The sequence below is a fragment of the Primulina eburnea genome, chromosome 1 (assembly GCF_022965805.1).
Source record: "Primulina eburnea isolate SZY01 chromosome 1, ASM2296580v1, whole genome shotgun sequence".
Classification (NCBI taxonomy): domain Eukaryota; kingdom Viridiplantae; phylum Streptophyta; class Magnoliopsida; order Lamiales; family Gesneriaceae; genus Primulina; species Primulina eburnea.
In genome coordinates this window covers 7,201,302-7,219,356 of record NC_133101.1, presented here as the reverse complement: position 1 = coordinate 7,219,356, position 18,055 = coordinate 7,201,302, and positions in this window count along the sequence as shown.

Genomic DNA, 18,055 nt, shown 5'->3' with positions numbered 1-18,055 from the left:
AAGATTTTTTTACAAAGTTTTATAGATATTTTTATATATATTTTTTATTATAAAATTCTATAAATTTTGTACCTAACTATAACATATCACCTTTTATTATTTTTTAAATTAATAATTAATTGACATAAATAATATTCAGTTTGAAATAATTTTTTAAAATTTAAAGATATATACAGTATATATATATCTATCTTCATGTAAAAATAATATTATTTAAAAATTAGATAAACATAATTTTCTCTATATTTATATATATTTAAACAAAATTAGATAAATATATTACTCGTAAAAAAAACAAATGAAAAATAATTAATCTAAAAATAAAAAAATTATTATATTTAGTTAATTATTCAACTGTTTAAGCGTGCAAAAGGACAATATATTATTAAATTTTTATTTAATTATATTATTCTTAATAAAAAAAATATGTGAAAAATCATTAATTTGAAAAAAGAAAAAATTATGATGTATAGATAATTATTTAAATGGATAAATATGTTGCGTACAAAAATGTCCTAGTTTTTATATATTTATCAATATCATCTCAAAATAATTAATATATTTTTTCATGAGATATTTAGGAACTAAATATTTTTTAATAATAATAATCTCTTTAATGGGGAAAACCCAAATTTGATGAGTCGTTTTTTGTATTGGCAAAAACTTGTGTGAGACGGTCTCACGGGTCGTATTTGTGAGACGGATCTCTTATTTGGGTCATTCATGAAAAAATATTACTTTTTATGCTAAGAGTATTAATTTTTATTGTGAATATGGGTAGGGTTGACCCGTCTCACATATTAATATCCGTTAGACGGTCTGACATGAGACTCACTCTTTATGGCAAAAACTTGTGTGAGACGGTCTCACGGGTCATATTTGTGAGACGGGTCTCTTATTTGGGTCATCCATGAAAAAAGTATTATTTTTTATGCTAAGAGTATTACTTTATATTGTGAATATGGGTAGGATTGACCCGTCTCACAGATTAAGATCCGTGAGACAGTCTCACATGAGACCCACTCGAACGGATTCCATATCAGTTAAAAACCGTTGTCTTTGATAGTGAAAGACAACGGTTAAGAACCGATGCTATTTTCTATATTTAAGATATTTTGTTGTTGTTTACCTATTAATTAAACATTGAGCAGCAACCCATTGAATTATTACTTATAAATCTATTTTGAATATAAAATGTAAAAACATGTAAAAAAAACTGTAAAAAAACAATTATTATTATAACTTACTAATCGAAACAATAACTATTTTAAATATCAATAAAAATTTACATAAAACATCTTTCAATATGTTAAGTATATATGAAAAACGAGATACAACACAAATCATAAACGTAACAATCTAAATAAATTATAAAATCAATCTTCATCAAAATCAATTTACATATCCACCTTATATTTCCAATCTTCATCGCAGCATGCTCTTTTTTCCAGAAACGATGCTCCTCCTTCCAAAATTTTTAAACTTTTTTTTTATGTAATTGAGGGACATTTCTTTCCCGGTGGTTTAATCATTATCATTACTATAATCATTATTACTAGTTTGACAAAACGAGGTTTAAGATGGTTTCTGACTTGACCACGATTAGGAATATTAACTAAGAGTAGGTTTATTGTGTAACGTCCCAAACTCGACGATTGTCCTCACTGTATCAAGACGAGTCTTTCCAGCGTGCTTATGTCCTCACTCACACGCACCCTAGGAAACTTCCCAGAAGGTCACCCATCCCAAAATTGCCCCAAGTCAAGCACGCTTAACTTTGGAGTTCTTATGTGATAAGCTACCGAGAAGAAGATGCACTTTCTTGATATGAGTAGTACATATCAAATCTTTTAAGCCCTCTTCAACTGTACAGTCCATTACATTGAACAATTTCGAAATCGCTCTCATTTCGGTGTAAGATTGGTTCATTCATGTTCCCTCCGCCTAGAAGCCTGCCAGGAGTCGCTCATTGTCCGTGCAACCTCATGGCACCGGCGATCACCCTCCGCCCCCTTGGGCCCCGGGCCTCACATCTTGTGAGACGGTCTCACGAATCTTTATCTGTGAGACGGGTCAATCCTACCGATATTCACAATAAAAAATAATTTTTTTAACATAAAAAGTAATAGTTTTTCATGAATGACCCAAATAAGAGATCTGTCTCACAAAATACGACCAGTGAGACCGTCTCACACAAGTTTTTGTCATTAACTAGATCCAAACTCATCCCAGAAAACAAAAATCAAGTTTCTTGAGTGATGATTTATTTATGTTGTCACGTCCGGGACGGGGGTTGGTTGATACCGGCGTTGCTCTCAAATTTAAATTCGAAAACAACAAGCCTCAGAAGTACGAAATTCAGAAACCAGTCTTTTATTCATAAATCTGAATATTTCAATGTCTGATACAAACTCGAATAATTAATGTTTTACAGCGGAAATGTAAAACAAACCAGACATCACAATGTCTTACAGACGCAACGGAAAACAACATAAATAAAACTGAGAATTAACAATCTTCTTCACCAGCCCCATAACTGAATTTGCTCCTCTTCTTCTAGCCTTTCTTCATCGTTCTTATCTGAGATGTTTTGGTGGGTGAGTGATATGGTTGTCACTCAGTAAGCGGGGGCGGGAATAACTCCCAGTTTTCGAAATCATTTTCCTACAGAACAGTAATACGAAAATATACAGAAATTCTTATTTTCATAACAGAAATCAGTGTTCAGAAATCAGTAATCGGTATTCAGTAGTCGGAAATCAGAAGTTTATCAAATAAGCACTGAGCACATTCGTGAATTTCATGGCTAAACAGATATCAGTCTCCTATATGTTATCTCTTCTAAGGGGTGAGGCCAGTAATCAGTAATGTTCAGAATATATATTCCTACCATTAGTTCACTAAGTTTCAGTGCTTCGAAATCAGATAACAGGATTCAAGAACATACTTTGCTTTAAATCAAAAATCATCAAACGGTTTTCAAGATATTTATACATAAGCCCACTTACAGTAATTTGCTGGAGAGTTTCGGTTGAATTCTGGAAATAGGCTTGCTCTCGCTACTGCTTTCTACTGCCCGAAAATAAGCACTCTCTTATTTCAAATATATCAAGTGATAATTCAAGATTTGTGTAACACCAATTCAGAGGTTGAGGGTGCTATTTATAGGCAAATATTCTGACTGTTAGCTCCCCATTTAATGGCTATAATCTGCCATTAACCACCTTTATTCCGTGATAAATGCTTCAGTTACAAGTCTAAGCTGAAACAGTAAACAGTAACTGTCTGCTGGAATTCGCTCTTCTGCTTCTGGATTTTGTCTGCTGGATTCGGTCTGCTGGAAAATGTCATCTTCTGAAATATGAGTTGCTGCTGAAATCGTTGGCTTCTGCTGAATTTGGCCAGCTGCTGCTACTGCTGGAATTTCAGGTTCTCACATATGTTCTCCCCAACATATAATTAACATTTTTACTTCTCATGCATTTATGAAGAGCATGAAGCAAGAAATGGGTGCACGGTACACACACACACATATTGGAGAAGTACGAAACCATGAAATAAGATCACAATATTACGAAACAAAATGCAAGATGAATATGATCAGTTCATTGAACTTGATCACTGGATTGATTTGTATTCAGTTCCCGTTGTACCAAAAAAAATTTGAAGGCTTTGATTCACACAAAAAAAAATTATGCACTCTCTGGGCCTACATGTGTTTTTCGGATGAAATTCGGTACAAAACTTTTAAAATTTGGAACTAATATTTGACGTTTGAGTAATAACTGTTATATATCTGATACAAAAAAATAAAATTTTGAGTATATAAAATTGGAACAACTATATTAATATCAGCACTTGTTACACTTGGTTGTGCACAAATATCATATATTAGTACTATATCGAAAATATCAACATTTGTTTTACATTTTCTGGTACTCAAAAAAAATATTGTTAGCAAATTTGAAACATTTTGTACTTGAATATCGTATATCAGTATCATATTTCAATGTTTTATACCGATTTTCATCTGAGAAAAAACGTGTCATTAACATCAATATTTGTTATACATGTTTGAGTGTCAAAAAAATCATATATTAATGTCATATCCGAAAGATTTTGTACTCAAATATCATATATTAGTACCAGATCTTCAATGTATCGAAATTAATACGAGAAAACAACTGGCCTTTCATTCCTCAAGAATCTACCTCTAAGTAGAGACATGGAAATCGCATTCAAATAGAAAGTCATCAGCAAAAATCCAATGATAAGTTTGTGTTTGGAAAACAACTAGTTAAAACATATCAGCCTCACCACATATTTAAAAACTCTACTATTTGACCATATTAACATCACAAATAAATGATTGTATTTTGGTCTTTGATATTTATTTTTTGAATCTATATTAGTGATAATATTTTCGATTATCTACCATCATGATAAGTATGTTTGGCTATTTTTTTCCTTAAAATTTCTTTGGTCCAAATCCTCTACTACATATCATGCTATGTTACCTTGAGGTAGTTTTTGACGTGGAGTTAGACTTTAAGTCCATAATTTTAATATACTCAAAGTTACTAAATTTACCAGATATGGATAATTTGACACATGTGATATTCTACGTGGCTAATGTAACAAAATAAAGCATATATTATGCATACTGAAATCTATTTATATATAAAATGTGAAACAACAAATTTTTAGTAGGTCTCTTGTGAGATGGTCTCACGGATCTTTATCTGTGAGACAAGTCAACCCTATCAATATTCACAATAAAAAGTAATACTCTTAGCATAAAAATAATATTTTTTTCATGGATGACTCAAATAAAAGATCTGTCTCACAAAATACGATCCGTGAGACCGTCTCACACAAGTTTTTGCCACAAATTTTTTGGTTACGTCACTGTTTATTATTAAAATGATATTACTTTAGGAAATATTAATAATCAAAATGGATTTCCCCATGATCCATTAAAAGTTGTCAAATAACAAAATTAGAATTTCCTTAATATCGATATTGTTTAGAGGGTGACTAAAGAGAAAACTCAAGTTTAAACGTCGAAACACACGTAAGCCAATCATATATGAAATATGTAGCGTTGCGCACAGAAATATATTGACATGAATTGTTAATCGATTAAATTCCCAACTTCATATTTATTTTGAAAAAAAATATTTAAGTCGGGTTATCTGAATTAATGAGATATAACCAAGGTTAATCTAAAGATAATCACAATATTGATGTACTGCGTATAGATGGCCAAAAATAACAGTTGACGGGAGACCGTAACGACAGAAACGTTCGCGCTTGTGTTACTATTATATTGTGTTTGGGCTAAAAATAATTAATTATGAAAGCCCAATTTAATGTTAAGCCCAATTAAATTATAAAAGCCCATAACAGATCAATTCAATTCTTATCGAGTTAAACCGATTACAACGTGGGAGGAAAGAAATGGAAATCGTGCGAAGGTAGTGGGAAAAATCAGGGGCTCATGGGGGAGTGGAAGAAACTACCTTTCAAAGCGAAGAAAAAGAAGGGATCGGCAAACACTGAGAACTCCTACACACAACAGAACTCTACACAAACAAAATCTGCAAATACGCTCTGCAAAATTCAATCTTTCATTGCACTAGTTTTCAAGTATTTCCAGTACATTTCTAGCGTCTTCTAGTTCTAGATTTCAGCAATTATTTGTGTTATATTTCCATATTTTGTAAATTCCTACTGTTTGTTGAAAATATAAATGATGTCAGGAGTTTATTCCCCAAATTCCAGTAGTTTTCTTTATTTTGGCGTCGTAGTCATTTTAGGAGATTAGAACCGACGGTCGAATTTAGTATCCATAATCGTCAAGTTTTTAAAAGTTAGATTTTCGTTGTTTTTACGCAAATTGGTGCACTTCGCACCTGGCACGCCCGCAACACCAAATATTGTGCAAACATATTTTTGGCACGCCCAGTGGGACCCGCACTATGGCGCCAAGGAGAAAAGAAAATGTCAACCAGGAGAGTGGGGAGTCTCTGGCTAATCAAGAGGGAACTCAGGTTCCACAGCCAGAGCAACCTACTGTTGAACCACATACTGAAGAAGTAGATCTGCAGATTCCTACTACATACGATCAAGTTTCAAACAAGGTGATGGAAGAGTTAACTGCTATAAAGATTGAGGAAATCTCACTGGCCCTGTCCAAGGCAATGGCCGACTGTTTGAAGACTTTACTGAGTAGACCGAATCAATCTACCAGAGGGGAGCAAAATACCACTGTCAAAGAGACTGGCCAAGGAAGCAACCAAGTCCAGGAATTCGACCAGGGAGTTGGAAACTCAAGGGCTGGCGATCCTCGCCGCCCGGAGTTCACTCTCCCAAATCATCCAGAGAGAAGGTACACACTACCTCACAAGAGAGAAGAAACTTTAGGTGGAAGATCAAAGCCATATCCACGTGCTCACTGAGTGGGGAGCTCGAAACAACCAGTTACTCAAGTGTACAGTGTGACCAATCCTCTGTACCAACCGGGAGCTTATGATGACATGTCCCACATGGATCATCAAGGAGTGGATGGGGGCGTACCAGGAGGTAATTTTGGTTTAAATGCAGGGTTCCAAGCTCGGGGGGCAAATTACTACCATCACCAACTCCCCGCTCGGAACATGCACGGGATTGATCCAGAAATGGTGAGAGAAGCTGTTCAAGAGTTATATGGGCCGGCCTTGAAACAGATTGGCCGCCCAGAGTTCCACAAACCCTATCCAGACTACATTGACGTGAATAACCCGTACCCAAGGGGTTATAGAGTTCATGATTTCAGTTTATTCTCCGGGGAGGATGGCCAGTCCAGCATGGAACACATAGCCAGATTCACTATCCAGTGCGGGGAATTAGCCAACTTGGAGAACTTCAACAATCTAAAGTTGCGGCTATTCCCGAATTCCCTCACTGCGACTGCATTCGCCTGGTATGCTTCACTCCCCAGAAATTCAGTAATGAGTTGGCAAGAGATGGAAAGGCAATTTCACATCCAATTCTATAGAACAGAGCCTGAAGTGTGCATTGCGGACTTATCCAGAGTCACTCAAAAGAAAGGAGAGTCTGTGGAATATTTCATAGACAGGTTCAAGAAGATGAAGAATAGGTGCAAGGTGTTCCTACCGGAGACCGAGTTCGTGAAAATGGCACAAAAGGGGCTAGATTTTGAATTGAGGAAGAAATTCCAGGGAATGGAGTTCAGGGATTTCTTCGAGCTAGCTGCCAAAGTGGCTGAATACGAAGAACTATTGCGTGAAGAGTCGTACAAGAAGAAAACTACTATGGGGTCTTATTATCAGGAGGTGGAAGAGGTGGCATTGGCAGAGATGCAATCGGCCGGGTCTTGCACAGTTCCCCTGCTAAAAAAGAAGCCAACAGAGAAGAACAGCTCCCAACTCCCCAAAGACATGCAGTACACATTCGATGTATCAAAGACCGAAGAAGTTTTCGACTTCTTGGTGAAAGAAAAGTTCATCACGTTCCCGCCTGATCACAAAATGCCACCTACAGAAAAGCTGAAGGGACGAGAGTATTGTAAATACCACAACTCCTATAATCATGCCACCAAATCTTGTTGGGCGTTCAAGAACATTTTGCAAGATAGGATTAACAAGGGAGTTGTGAAATTCCCCAACAAACAAGAGTCTATGGCGGTGGATGATGATCCTTTCCCCCCGGTAGCTTTGGTTAATGTGAATGTGACAGATTTGAGGGATCTTCTCAATGAGAAAAGAAGCCGATCCTTTGCAGTGAAAGACCGAGTAATCAAGAAATACTGGATTCCAAAGGGTCAAATGTTTGAAGCATCTGGAAGGCATAGTGCCAATCGAATGCGCACAATTCAACCACGTTTCCCCAGAAATGTTGGTGAATCCGCGGCCTTTAGGCCGAGGAATCAACATTTCCTTGAAAGACCAGTGGTGGAGAAACAATGGTTTAGAGGGGAGTCATCTTGCAATCATCGTCAAAGGTATTCGGACAGGGGAAATGCATATGCATTTGAGTCACGAATGGTGGAAACTAGAAAATTATCAGCTGATCAAGGCAGAGAACGGCGTTCATACGAAATCACAAAAGGAAAAATGATTGAGAACAGTGGAGTAAAGCCGAGATACGTCCTTCCAGCCAGAGGGGAGTTTAGTGAGTCTTGGAGAGTGGCCCAACACAAAAAGTTCCCTAGGCCACCGACTAGGACACAAAAGAGACGACTGTTGAGAGAAAGAGCTATTGCAAGAAGAGAGGAGTCCGCTAAGCTGAGGAATGAATCCAAAATTGATGTTCCAGTCTCCAAGGAGCCAGTGGGGAGTAAATCAAAGTTTGGAAGATCGGCTACTGAGGACAAGTTTGTTGAAGACGATGATGATTTATTAAGCGAAGAGGATGATCAAGCGAGGAAATCAATTAATTTTCGCGTTGGGGAATTTCACATCACTGTGGATTGTGCCACTGGAGTGGTGATACTACCCGAGAGATTTAAAATGGTAGAAGAAGGGAACGGGGAGTTGATACCTCATGAATCGTCGCAAAAAGAAGATCAGCCAAGTAAACTCCCTGAAGGGAGTTCAAAAGTGATTATCAAGGAGGGTCACCGAAACAAGCCTCAGCAGGTGATACTTGAAAAGCCTACACCGGCCATGACCAAGCACATAAGGCCGTTGTACATCAAAGCCCACTTGAATGGAAAGCAAGTGTCTAGAGTGTTGATTGACAATGGCTCAGCGGTAAACGTTCTCCCAGTAAGAATGTTGAAAAGTCTGGGCAAAAATGAGGAAGACTTGATTCCTTCAGAAGTTTCGGTTGCTGCATTTACAGGAGAAACTACCAAGACCATTGGGGTACTCCCCGCTGATGTTACTGTGGGGAGTATGTCATCTTTATGTGCATTCTTCGTGGTAAACTCCTCCGCCAACTTCCAAGCGTTGTTAGGCAGAGATTGGATCCATGCAAACCAGTGCATACCATCCTCAATGCACCAACTGTTGTTATTTTGGAAGGGGGATGACGTGGAGGTCGTAGAAGCGGATGGACAACCGTTCAAACAAGTGCAAGTGCAGTAGAAGCCAGATATTACAATGGGGATTTTGGGCCCATCAAAATCCGTAGCAATAGCAAGAAAGAAAATCCACTGTACATGCAAACACCAACTCCAAGCTCGGTGTTGGAAAGAATCCTCAAACCTACTGTTATCGTGCCGTCGAGGCCGACAATTCAGTCACTGATTGAGGAGATTGATGATTGATTCGAACCAAGAAGAAAAGGAGGTAGCTGCAACCTCTATATGGAAGGCACATGTGCAGCAAGTACTGGAAAAACTAAAGGAAGAGGAAGCATGAGACACTTATGGAACTGAAGTTGTCCAAGAAGAAGAATACCAAGATGATGAGCTCCAAGTCGATGAGTTGTTGATGGCGCCATCTCAACTGGAAGATGTCCAACGTGAAGTTCAAGACCCATTGGAAGAGATTAACTTGGGGGAGCTTGAGAATCCAAAAGTAGTATATGTGAGTAAGCTACTGGAAGAGCAGTTGAAGCAAGACTTGATCAGCATGTTGAAGGAATACAAAGATTGTTTTGCATGGAGTTATGATGACATGCCAGGGTTGGACCGAAAATTGGTCGAACACCGGCTTCCACTCAAAGAAGGTTTCAAACCATTTCAACAGTCATCTCGTCGCATGTCAAAAGAAGTTGAATTGAAAGTGAAAGAGGAAGTTGAGAAATTGTTGAAGGCCAAGTTTATAAAGCCAGTCCGATATACCGAGTGGCTTTCAAACATTTTGCCAGTAATGAAGAAGAATGGCAAGGTCAGAATATGCATCGACTTCCGAGACTTGAACTGTGCAACTCCCAAAGATGTATATGTGATGCCGATACCTGATATGTTAATTGATTCAGTGGCTAAACATGAGTTGTTGTCTTTCATGGACGGGTTCTCGGGCTACAACCAAATCAAAATAGTTGAGACTGACACTCACAAAACAGCATTCAGATGCCCGGGAGCTGTTGGTACGTTTGAATGGCTTGTTATGCCATTCGGGCTAAAGAACGCGGGAGACACGTATCAAAGAGCCATGAACTCCATCTTTCATGACATGATAGGACATCATATTGAAGTATATATAGATGATATCGTTGTAAAGTCTAAACAATCTACTGATCACATTGAGCACTTGAGGAAGAGTTTCCAAAGAATGAGGCAATATGAATTGAAGTTAAATCCATTGAAATGTGCATTTGGCGTGAAGGCAGGAAACTTTCTGGGATTTCTTGTGCACCAGAGGGGAGTTGAAGTGGATAAAAACAAAGCCAAAGCGTTTATGGAAGCAAATCCGACTAGAAACAAGAAAGAGTTGCAACGCTTCCTTGGGCAAGTGAATTACCTGAGGCCTTTTATCTCTAACCTTGCAGGGAAGACAAAGGAGTTTTCACAGCTGTTGAAGCTCAAAGACAGCGGGGAGTTCAAATGGGAGGAGTCGCATCAGAAAGCTTTTGATGTGATCAAGGGTTATCTATCTAACCCACCTGTTCTGATGCCTCCCAGGTATGGAATGCCCCTTAAATTATACATCTCTGCTGCTCATGAGTCAATTGGATGCCTACTAGTTCAAAATAATCATGAGGGAAATGAACAAGCCATCTATTATTTGAGTAGATTCCTTACTCCAGTAGAGGTGAAATAATCTGTGATTGAAAAACTATGCTTAACACTGTATTATGCATGTACTAAGTTAAGACATTATTTGATTCAATCAAGAGTGTTTGTGGTGGCTAAAACCGATTTGATTAAATACATGCTTAATAGACCAATCCTCTCTGGGAGAATTGGCAAATGGTCTTTAGCATTGGCCGAGTTTACATTGACATATTATCCCCAAAAATCAGTAAAAGGCCAAGCTATCGCCGATTTTTTAGCTGATCACCCTTCACTTGATGAGTTTATTGGAGAACAGGTTGGGTTTCCAGTTTGTGGAGTGGGAGTTCAACCCTGGGAGTTGAAGTTTGATGGATCAAGTACAGAAACAGCAGCTGGAGCTGGTATTGTGATCACCTCCCCAAGAGGTGTGAAAACCGCTCTATCCTTTAATTTGGATTTCCCATGCACCAACAATCAAGCGGAATACGAAGCACTGGTAATTGGATTGGAAATTCTGAAAGACTTAGGGGCAAAAGAGTTATTGATATCAGGGGATTCTCAGCTGGTACTCAAACAACTGTCAGGGGAGTTCAAATGCACAAGTTTGTCCTTAGCTCCTTACTATACCGCTGCATCCCAACTTCTAGATGATTTCGAGGGAGTGTCATTAGTACACGTCCCAAGACAAGAAAATTGAGAGGCAGACGAGTTGGCACAGGTTGCTTCGGGATTGAAGATGTCTCCGGAACTTACACACAGGCTGGTGTTGATTCAAAAGAAAAACCACCCTTCAATTCAGCAAAGAGGGATTCAGGTAGACACGCTCAACTTGGATGTAAACTTAGCTGGGGACTGGAGGGATGACATGAAAATGGTGCTAGAATCAACCGGGAAAGATATTCCACATGGTTTAAAAATGAGAGCTCTTAATTACGTTTTAGTGGAGGATGATTTGTACAGGAAAGGTTTAGATGGTCTGCTCCTCAGATGCATAGGCTTCCCAGAGGCTTTGGAGATCATGAAGCAAGTTCATGAGGGAGTGTGTGGAGCGCATCAATCTGGAATAAAGATGAGATGGTTGATAAGGAGGTATGGCTACTATTGGCCATCCATCCTGAAAGATTGCATCAAATATGCTAGGGGATGCCAGCCATGTCAGAGACACGGGAACATCCAAAGAATTCCGGCCGATGAACTTCACAGTGTTGTCAAACCATGGCCATTCAAAGACTGGGCCATGGACTTAATAGGGAAAATCTACCCTTCATCATCTAAAGGCCACTCGTTCATCCTTGTGGCTACAGATTTTTTCACTAAATGGGTAGAAGCAGTGCCGTTGAAGAAAGCGGAGCAAGGGGATGTCATTAACTTTGTGAAAGAGAATATTATTCATAGATTTGGAATTCCAGAGTCATTGACCACGGATCAGGGAACTATGTTCACTGGCTCAGATATGAGGGAGTTTGCAGAAGACTATGGAATTAAATTGATAAACTCATCCCCTCATTACCCACAGTCAAACGGGCAAGCCGAAGCGTCAAATAAAGTGTTGATAAAAATTCTACAAAAGATGATGGAAGAGAATCCTAGGGATTGGCCAAGGCTATTATCAGAAACTTTGTGGGCATACAGAACATCCAAGAGGACTGCCACCGGAGTGAGTCCGTTTTCCCTTACCTTTGGCCATGATGCAGTGCTCCCATTGGAGATTATGGTGCCATCAATGCGAGTGGCAAAGCAAAATGAACTTTCCCTTGAGCATTATAATGAAGCAATGATCATGGAGCTAGAAGAACTAGATGAGTTGAGAATCCAAGCGTACAATGCTTTGCTGTTACAGAAACAGAAAGTGGCGAGGATCTACAACAAAAGAGTTAACAAGAAAAGTTTCCATAAAGGAGAGATAGTGTGGAAGACCATACTACCACTAGGAACAAAGGATAGGGAGCTGGGCAAATGGTCTCCCAACTGGGAGGGACCGTTCAAGGTACATAAGGTGTTAGACGGAAATGCATATTGGCTATCAAGCATAGATGGCCATCCACACAAAAGATGCATAAACGGCAAGTATCTCAAGCCGTATTTTTCAAGTATGAGAGAAGAAGTAGGAAAAGCTTGCAAGAGAAGCAAACACGAAGGCTAATATTCAGTGGGGAGTTGGCATTCTTCAGTGGGGAGTTGGCCTTCATGGCCACTTTTGTATATATTAAGTTCCTTATTTCAAGATATCACGTGATGTAGGCCTTAGGGCCACTGAAATAAATATCTGTTTATGATTCAACAATAAAATTGATAAGAGAGAGTGGGACAGTATGCCATTTGTTTCACTAGGGAGTCGGCCTTATGGCCACTTATTTCCAATGTTTTTATGGTATGAGAAATCATGGTAAAGTAGACCGTACCGCCATTATATGAACTGGTTGTTTGCATGTGCAGTGACAGACCATGAAGTAGGCCTTCAGGCCACTTAGAAGATGGAAGGAAAGAAATATACTGAGCGGGGAGTTGAGCTCACCGATCGGAAAAGCAAGTAATAAAGAAAGAACAGATACAAACCCCAAAAGGACTCAGAAGTTGACTTTGGCAGAAAAATAGGCTATCTAGCCATTTTGTATTGTTTGTTTAGCTTCATGTTGCAAAATTGTATTTTAAGTAGGCCGTTAGGCCACTAATGTAAATATTTGTTGGTTATGATTCAAAAAACGAGAAAGATCAATGAAAGTTGGCCAGTAGGCTACTTTTATCATATTGGATTCATTGTGTTTCGATAGGGAATTAAGGAAGAGAATAATCTCAAGTGGGGAGTTTTAAGCCAATTTATGATTTTGATTGAAACTGTTGGAATAAATTGGGTTGAGTGGATTAAGAATGAATAGAAACTCCTTCCTAACATCCAATACACAACATCACATTAAACTCATCCTCATTCCACATCCAACACCCAACAACCGCAACATCAAACCAACAGTCAACAAATCAAAAGCGGAATCACCGCATGTAAGAACAGTAAGTAAACGTGTATGCGGGAAAGGGGTCCGACTGAAGTGCAAATGCATATACGTGTATGCGGGAAAGGGGTCCGACTGAAGTGCAAATGCATATACGTGTATGCGGGAAAGGGGTCCAACTGAAGTGCAAATGCATATACGTGTATGTGGGAAAGGGATCCGACTGAAGTGCAATGCATAATGATAGGGATAAGGGAGTCGTCTTGAGTGGATGCAACATGTAAGAGCACGTAAGGACACATTAGAGTTGAGAAGTACCTATGTTGCAAGATATCCCAAATGACACCAAGGCTTAAGTGTCGAATGCACCGGAGAACTGAGGCCAACCCATGGTCAATTCTCAATCCAGCATTACCTGTGAAGAGCAAACATGCGAAATGCATACGCAACAAGAGACTACATACCTATTATTTTCACCGCCTGTGGAAATGGCACCGGAATGAAGAATGCATGCAGAATGAACTTTCTTGGTCTCTTGGGCCCCAAAGGTCCTCCAGATCAATAAAAATGGCCATGGTAATTCCAAATCCAAGGAGGAATGGAAGCTACAGAGGGCAAACATGCAATACAAGATTTGTGATGCTAAGAAGCTTTTAGGCAATATGAGTGTCGTGTGTTTCGATTTCGGGAATGAGAAATGTGTAGTTGTGGTTGCAAGGCACAGAGGTATAGATGGCAGCCTTGATGATGAGTCCAAATGTGAAACTCTAGCTATTGTATCATTTGGTGACAAGCAGAGGTCCTTTGGGATAGCATGAGCTGCTTCAAGTTTGACAGATTCCAAAAATACAATATCCCAAATTAACAAGCCACTGGGTTGCCGATTTTCATATCATGAATTGCAGTGGGATCCGAAATCATTGCCCTTTTTAGTTATTGATGGGCCCGATGACTATCATTTAATTCAAGCGTGGTATCGGGGAGAAACAAGAACATTTACACATACTCCTCGATTGCAGACGAAGATAAGTAAACTTGGGGAGTTGCTGGAGAAAAGCAATGGACACAACGGTGGCAGAGAAGGACCACATGACCGAAACAAAAACTACAGTAGGTGGCTATTGTGTGATGGTGAGATGAGAGTAAAGGCAAAGAAAGAGACAGATTACCTGCAGCGGCGGTTGCTTGTTGCGGCAGTTGGGCGGCGATGCGATGGACGCAGCGGCCGAGACAGATAACGCGTAGGCAGCGCTCGATTCAGATGGGCGCGCTGGAAAATGTTCTTGAGCCATTATCAACTCCACGGCAACCACAGCGTAGGGGGAGCGACGGCAAGGGAAAGGCGAACGGACTCCAAGAGATAACACTTCGATGGCAGCAGGGAGTGAAAAGCGGTAACGCGAAGAGGAAGAAGAGAGGGCCGATGGTCTTGGATTTGAATCTGTATGAGGGAAAGCCAACACGCAGTGAAAAAATCCAACAATTAAATGGGCTTGGAAGCTAGGCCCAAATATTACTAACCCACTTCACGGACAAATGATAATGGGCCGCTACAAATAAATGGGTTGGACCGGGCTTACATACAAGCATTTTGGCCCACGGGCCAATGCTTGCGGGGGGCAATTGTTTGGGCTAAAAATAATTAATTATGAAAGCCCAATTTAATGTTAAGCCCAATTAAATTATAAAAGCCCATAACAGATCAATTCAATTCTTATCGAGTTAAACCGATTACAACGTGGGAGGAAAGAAATGGAAATCGTGCGAAGGTAGTGGGAAAAATCATGGGCTCATGGGGGAGTGGAAGAAACTACCTTTCAAAGCGAAGAAAAAGAAGGGATCGGCAAACACTGAGAACTCCTACACACAACAGAACTCTACACAGACAAAATCTGCAAATACGCTCTGCAAAATTCAATCTTTCATTGCACTAGTTTTCAAGTATTTCCAGTACATTTCTAGCGTCTTCTAGTTCTAGATTTCAGCAATTATTTGTGTTATATTTCCATATTTTATAAATTCCTACTGTTTGTTGAAAATATAAATGATGTCAGGAGTTTATTCCCCAAATTCCAGTAGTTTTCTTTATTTTGGCGTCGTAGTCATTTTAGGAGATTAGAACCGACGGTCGAATTTAGTATCCATAATCGTCAAGTTTTTAGAAGTTAGATTTTCGTTGTTTTTACGCAAATTGGTGCACTTCGCACCTGGCACCCCGCAACACCAAATATTGTGCAAACATATTGTATCGTATATTTACAATTACTAAATAATAGAAGAATTGTGCGTTTCAGATATATGTATTGTGTTCGGTGTTATAGTACTTTATCACACAAATGATTTATGTAGGTAAATTAAGACATAAATAATTATACACAGTTAAAACAAAATATTCACTAGAATATGTATTCAGTTTACACAAAAAATGAATATTAATGAATAATTAAACATTAACTCCCTTGACAGAGCAAGATAGTAAAGTGTATCATAAATTTATATCAACAAAAATAACCAAATAACAATTGACACAAAACTATGTGAACCTAAATCGAGTTTAATGAACAACACTCGAGCAACACTTTGGTTAAGTGTTGTATTTGAAAGTTTTCAATACTTCACTGCAACACTGTGAGACTCAACCATTTGATTTCTCAAGAGCAACAAGCAATTTTTTGTTTTTCCATTCTTGCTCCCTCGCCTTCACTCTGGAACATATATTCTTCGACATATATAATCTTTTTTAGATTAAAAAAAAAACAAAAACAAAACTCTGCTATTTAAATATTTTGAAGCGTACTATTATTAAGAAGGAAAATATAAATAAAAAATAAATTATGCCTTGCATACCAATATATGTTCCTTTTCAGTAGTTATGGATTTGAATCATTTAAATCATTCAATTGAAATACAACTTAAGAATTTATTGATGAAAATGTTTCTCAGGATTTTTCAATATTTTGTTTTTTTAGAAATAATTCGGTGAATTGATCAAAATAATGGATTTTAAATAGATTCAAGTCCACGTACCATACACATCGATATTTAATTGTCGGTATTGATTACAATGTATATCTTTAAAGTTAGGATTTAAGATGGGAATAAAAAGAAAATTGTGTTTCTGATTTTACATGTTTTCTTATTTGTCATTTTGGTAATTTATTAAAAAAATTCAGTTTTATTAATCTAACATATTTTGTTAATTTTAGTTATTTTTTCGTCCGAATTACGTACTAATGTGATACTACATAAATCACAAAAAAAAAAAGCAATTTACCATTTATACACTACAAGAAATTCTGCATACAACAACGCACATACGACAATGATTTTTTTGAAAAAAATGTTGTCGTATGTTTTTAACAACGATTTTAGCGAAAACCGTGGTCTTTTGGGGGGTCAAAGACAACGGTTTTTTAACCGTTGCTTTGGGGGTTTTTATTAAAACTGTCGCTAAAATTAGCGACGATGTTGAATAAATTGTCGCTGATAGTAGGGACGATTTTAATTAAAACCGTCACATGTTAAAAATTAGCGACGGTTTTACGACAACCTTCACTAAATTGAGCGACTGTTTTGTATAAACTGTCGCTACATTGAGCGACGGTCTAAAGCCAAATCGTTGCATGAATAAATATGCGACGGTGTTCCTAAAACCGTCGCTACATTTAGCGAGACTGTACCGTCGCATGAATAAATTTCCTAAAATCGTCGCGCGACGTTTTACTTAAACCGTCCCTACATTTCGCGATGGGTGTATGAAAATCGTCGCTAATTTAAAATTAGCGACGGTTTAACAAAAAACCTTCGCAATCTTTCTATAAATAACCTCATTTTCGGTCCATTTTCCTCCATGACACTTAAAATTTTCCTCTCTTACACAATTTTATCACTTCACAGAACACTTGAAATTTTTCTCACTACTTCTTAACACTTAAAATTTTTCTCTCTTACACGATTTTATTACTTCACAACACTTAAAATTTTTATCTCTTACACGATTTTAGTTTCGATTGTTAGTTTCTTTTAGATTTATTAAATTATTAAAAGAATTTTTTTTATTTTTCGAAACAAATTAGCAACGAAAATCTTTATTAAAGACTGTCGCTAATTTTATTTGCGACGGTTTTAAAAAACCGTAGCAAATTCTACCTACCACAATGGATAAAACCGTTGTCGTTGAACGGACTTTCAACAACACCCTCAGTTACAACAGTTTTAAAAATGCTACGACAACAGATTTTTTGTAGTACGAAATCTGATGGAAGATCACTTCTTCTTTTTTTTCCTAAGCAAATCAATTAATTGACGTCGCTTAAATCTATTAAACAAAAACAAAGAATACAAGAATTTGTCAATTGTTGCGTACGAAAGGCCCTTTCAAAATTTTATCAACAAGTGCTTATCCGTACACAAACATTTATCTCACCAACTCAACATG